General features: G+C 51.7%; 1 long non-coding RNA gene and 1 pseudogene across 1 annotated transcript; one reads left to right on the forward strand and one right to left on the reverse strand.

Moving 5' to 3' along the window:
* Positions 1-1,039: 1,039 nt before the first annotated feature.
* LOC120667854 lies at positions 1,040-1,685 on the forward strand (annotated as a pseudogene).
* Positions 1,686-2,058: 373 nt separating this feature from the next.
* On the reverse strand, positions 2,059-3,373 carry LOC120666090. Its single transcript, XR_005671550.1, has 2 exons — positions 3,216-3,373; positions 2,059-2,320 (listed from the first exon to the last, which is right to left on the reverse strand). It is a non-coding gene; the product is annotated as an uncharacterized LOC120666090 (long non-coding RNA).
* Between the last annotated feature and the right edge of the window lie 2,316 nt (positions 3,374-5,689).

A 5,689-nucleotide genomic window follows, 5' to 3' on the forward strand; every position in this document is an offset into this window, starting at 1 on the left:
ACTACCAAACTCTTACCACCAAGCCGAACCAGTGCAACAAGGATAAACAGTAAGTGTGACACTACAAGACATTCCTTCCTAGCAAGTGATATAAGTATTCTAAGCAGAGCGAATCATCTAATCAAGTTAAGTAATTAACTGACTAACAAGTGACAAGGACATGAGTAACAAATCAAGGAAGAACAATGCATGAAATTGGGTACAAGAATGCAATACCTACATACTATATAACCCAACATTACCCGGTGAGATAACTAACTAACTCAGATTAAATAGGTGCAAGGAATTATGCTTAGCTGCTTGCCTCGGCTAGCTTCGGGCTCGACCGCGAACGGGACTCCAGGCTCGGGCTCAACGGACTCGGTGGACTCCACGGGTTCGACCTCTGATGGTTCGGTCACTATAATGCATGAATGAAATGCATGCATTAGTGCGATGCTATGCTTATGCATAAAATAAACGGCATGAAATGATATGCGCGAAAAGATGTACATGAAATAACGTTTGGATATGCAACTCTGACAAAACCGGAGGTTCCGGTTTCAGCCGGTCACTGGCGGACTGTCCGCTCCAAAGAGCCGGACCGTCCGCGACTCGACTTCGACGCGGCGACCATGGCGCAGCGGCGGCACGGCCGTGTTCCGGTGGCAGAGCAGGGCCGGAGCGGGCCGAAGGAGGCACGCACGGGGTGTTCCACAGCAAGGCGAAGCTCACCCCGGCGGCAGATGGCGAGGAACGGCGACGAGGCGGCGGCGCGACGGAAACGAGCGGCGGCGGGCGGAGTAGCTCGCCGGGGGCTCTGCACGGCGAATGAAGAGGCCGGGTAAGGAGAGGAATCGAGCGAGGAGAAGGAGAAGATGCTCCCCACGTGAGGAATCGAGCCGCGGCTCACCGGGGACGACGAATCGCGGCGGCGACGGAGCTCGGGGTGGTGCGGCAATGGAGGATTTGGGGACAAATAGGGCTAGGGTTCGAGGGGGCAGGGGCTGTCAGGCCTTAAGGCGAGGAGAGGAGTGAGGGGGCAGCACGACAGCCGAGGATGGCCGGCGGCGGTGGCGACGTGCGGCACGCCGCGATTCGTGCTCTGCCCACGAAGCAGAGTAAAACCGGAAGTTCCGGTTTTTGAACCCGGAGGTTCCGGTTTTTGAAGTTTTCACCCTGGGATGTTACACTCGCCCTGGGCCGGACACGGCGCGGTCGGACCGCTGCGCGAAGCTGTTCATGATGTGGGGGCGGCCATCGCGATCCCCGCCCTGGTTTTCGTGTTCGCCAGCTACGTGGGGCTCCGTCGCCACGGCCGCGCTCCTGGTCGCCGGGTGCTGGTTCACATAATACTACTACAGGGCAGCGCCAGAGCCGCTGCTGCTCCCGGAGCACCTCGGCCCGCTGCGCGTCACCGTGCCGGTGGGGCAAGAGGTCAACGCGCCGCCGGGCTCAGCCAGGAGGACGTCGAGGCCATCCCGGCGTTCGAGTACCGCCGCAAGGTGGCCGGGCCGGCGGAGCAGTGCGCGGTGTGCATCAACGTCGTCCGGGACGGGGAGAAGGTGCGGAGGCTGCCGGCGTGCGGGCACACGTTGCACGCGCCGTGCGTCGACGGGTGGCTGCGCGCGCACGCCACGTGCCCGATGTGCCGCGCCGACGTCAAGGTCGCCGCCGGCGAGCCACCAGCGGAGGCGGCAGTGTAGCTTTGGGACTGTCGGACAGCACTTGTCAGAAACTCAGAATTGTGTAATTGTAGGATTGAATCCACGCGTGTGCGTTATCTGTCCATACATATATAAGTGGGTTTTGGATTCAAATTTAAGAATTTTGTTTAAATTTCAATAAGAAGCCAAAAATTCTGGGAGCAATCCTCTCTCTCTTCCAAGCAGGAGACACGTCAAGTTTAATCGCTTTGACTCAAGATGAGAATGGGCCGACCCGACCCTGGCCTTGGACCTGGCCCCCATGGCCTCAAGGCCAACTTATCAGGCTATGGGCAGACCCAAATTAACGTTTTGACTATGACCTTGATGGCCCAATGGGCGTCACAGTTTGGCCCAATCAAATCTATGCATATGCAATCATTTCAAACATCATTATTCATAACCATGACTTAAATTGAAAGTTAAATTCAACAGGCTTCGACTCTATTTTTTAAGTATCATAAGCAAGTTACAAGCAAAACCAGCAACATCCATTCTTGTAACTACACCCAACGTTACTTCTCAAGACAAGTTTGAAAGTTCTACATAATGCCTTCACCAGTTTGAAAGTTCTGCTCCCGTATTCCTCTATGGTCCTGGTGCGTCAACATCTTGGTGCACTAACGCCTCAGCATCTGAAATCCCAAGGGAATAAGTAAAAGGACGAGTTCATTTTTGTGAATAAGAAACAGAGCAAACAATCAAAATGATACTATACTAGATCTGAGATTTTTTCCATTCAACTACTTCTGCTTAATTTAAATTCTAAAGCATGTTTCTGATTAGTCCAAATCAAAGAAAGTAAACAATATTCTCAAGAACAGTGACACAGTTCCAAAAGATAAACATGGCCAAGAAAAACTGTGAGTGAGAAAGAGAAAGGAGTCTGCAATCTGGGGAATACTGTACATGCAAGAGGCAGAGTGTAACATTCCTATTTGTGATGTTAGGGGCAGTAAGCCAACAATCTCACTCTTTCTCAGAAATTGAGCCCTTTAGATGGTCTTGGAAATGTGCATACATAGAACACTTACAAAAAGCAAACAGAGGTCTGTATAAGTTTGATGTGTTGCGAAAAGAGGTCTTATAAGATCAGCAAAATATGCAGGGCTACTGATTTTACGGTTTACTGAATGCTTTGCAATCGCCCAAACAACCCTAGACAGCATCATCTCAGAAAATGCAAGAAAGCGACAAGCAAAAGGTGCAGAATGCACCAAAATCCAAGCGATTCCGGTTGCAAAGAATTAACCGACGTTTAGCCTTTACTCCATTCGATTAGGTCGCAGGCGGCTGGAGTGGGAGGGCGCAGCGGTGACTCGAGGAGGGCATGGCACACCCAAAACTTCGGCAACGATTTCGCTCAGAATCAACAAGGAACGCGTACTAAACATTGACTGCGATAGCCAGGACGGCCGTGGCCGCAGCGGTCAGCGGAGCCCCGCCCCTCCGCCGCATGTGCGTCGCCCCAGAAAGAAAGGAGATGGCTAGACGGGGAGGGGGGAAAGAATGGAGAGATAACAAGCTTACCGGAGTGGAGATCCGCCGGAGTCGCCGCTGTCGGGGGAAGACGGCGCGCCCGCCGCCGCCGCTCACTCGCCTCCGCGCCCAAGCGGAGGAGCTGGCGGCGCAGGATGGGGTCGCGTCGGGTCGACGCTATCAACCCGTTGGGCCAACGAGTTACAGCTCTAAATGGTCTCTATTTTATTTGAGGCGGACCCGGTGGTCCATTGGCCTTCCTAATCTGGGTCGGGCCAACGACCCAATGAGTCGACCCGGTCCATTCTCATCTTGAGCGGCACTCCTTAGTCTTTGCCACTTTGCCGACCTGCTCGTCGTGGAGATTTCCATCACCCGGTCATTACTTTAGGGTGCGTTTGGTTGGAGAGCGAGGTAGGATGGAGCGGATCTATCCCAGATTCTAAAGATATGATGGTTCTATGCTCGTGTTTGGTTGGAGAGATGGAGTGGCTCTATTTCATGTTTGGTTGGACGAACGAGAATGGAAAGCGTTATTGCTTCGTTAACCACCGTCACATGAGGCCCGCATGTCAGTCTCCCAATCCTCTCCTTCCTCTCTCTTCAACCGCAGGAGCCCAAGCTTCTCCCACGCCGCCTTGCCACCCTATGGCCCCCGGCCTTTTCTGCCTCGCCCCAAGCTTGGCTGTTGCCGGAGCTCCGCCTCCACGCCAAGCGCCACCCTTGTCCCGACCTCGGCCGCCGCCGGAGTGCTGCCTCCGTGCCGAGCCCCACCCGCTCCGGCTTCGCGAGCGACAGCCAGGCGAGGGGCAGCCCATGCAGCGGGGGAGGGGCCACCGCCGCAGTGCCGCCTGCTCGCCTCCGCGCCGAGCTCCGCCCGCTCTGGCTTCGCAAGCGATGGCTGGGGGAGGGGCCACCGCCGCCGGAATGCCGCCTGCCCGCCTCCGTGCCGAGCTCCACCCGCTCCGGTTTCGCGAGAGGTGGCCGGGCGAGGGACGGCCCGTGCAGCGGGGGAAGGACCGCAAGGCCCACGAGCGATGGCCGGGAGAGGGGCGGCGCGGCCGGTGTTGACGCAAAAATCAACACACTGGAATCTAAAGGCATTGTTCGCCAAAGCTTCAGAATACAAACCAAGCGTGCCAGTCAGTTTGACCATTCAACTGGCAAGGTGAGGATAATTCTTCTAAGGTCAAAAGGGATCGGCCAATCAGGCCGATTTCATCATGGCACCAGTAGCGATAACAGCACATCAAAATAAAACATGATAAATAAATAATCGGCCATGATAAATGAATAACAGCACAGTTTGCCATGAGGTCGATCTCCAACATCCTGATGAGTATAAGCAACTCATCGATTCTCCGAAATACATTTATGCAATTAATAATAATAAAGCTCAGGAGCTATCGGCTAGGAAGCCGATAGAAAACAAAGTGTCATTGGGCTCTTAATCCACCATGAACAGGACCATAAGCCAATAATACTTCGACTAACATTACCACCAGTATTTCTAGATGAAACGACAGTGATGCGCCCAGAAGTTGCAGTCTAGAAATACTGCTAGCAAAAGATTAATCTAATCTCACTAGCCAATAAATCTATCCACAATAGAACTCGTTCCCGATAACACTTGAGAAGCAGTCAAGATTAAGATGCAACAGGCTATTGAACAATCTATTGTCTATTTTATCAAGATAAAACTAATTAAATTAATCTGAACAACAAGACGATAGATTAAAGATAAATCAGCCGATGCAATCTTACTCAAAGCTAGAATAATTATGATTCTACCACATCTAGCAAGAGATAACGCTCACAAGATAGGGCAAAATCGATAACTGGTGAATACCGTAGATCCAGACAGAAGCGAATGTGCCGTTGGCCGAAGATCCAAGGTACTCGTGGATAAGAACCAGATTCAACGACAGTGATGCGCCCGAAAGTTGAGATCTGGGATACTCGGTAACTTGTAGGTGAATCTAGACGAAACCACAGCGATGCGCCCGGTGGTTAAAGCCTAGAACTCCTAGTAGACGAAGACCACATCGAACTGGAGATCGAAGCGATGCAGCCAAGCTTGCTGAAGAACTCATCAGAGATCTACATTACTACTACTCCTAGGGCAGAAAGGTAAAGGTACTTGAGAAAGTAAATGTGTTTGTATTGATCGTGTGACAAACCTTTTACAATGGATGGGGGTACATATTTATAATCTGAACTAACTTGCCTAACAAACAAAATCTAAATTAAAAGGAAATATTAAAATACATGAACTCTAATTTCCCTTCCGTAAAATCCTTGCTAATTAAGCTTTCTTTCGATCCATCGGTGAACGGGCAAATCTGCATGCCTGATTAGCTTGGTCTTCTTCTCACGTGGCAATCTTGCTTTCTTTATTCTAATTGCCTTGACACGCATACACTGCTCCTGCATGCACCTTCCTTTATTGCATGGGCTCATGGGCACCCCATAATAATAATAAAATATCCGGCTGCGATGCTAATCAAACTTGATTAACGAGAGCT

This window comes from Panicum virgatum, chromosome 3N (genome assembly GCF_016808335.1).
Source record: "Panicum virgatum strain AP13 chromosome 3N, P.virgatum_v5, whole genome shotgun sequence".
NCBI classification, from domain to species: Eukaryota; Viridiplantae; Streptophyta; class Magnoliopsida; order Poales; family Poaceae; genus Panicum; species Panicum virgatum.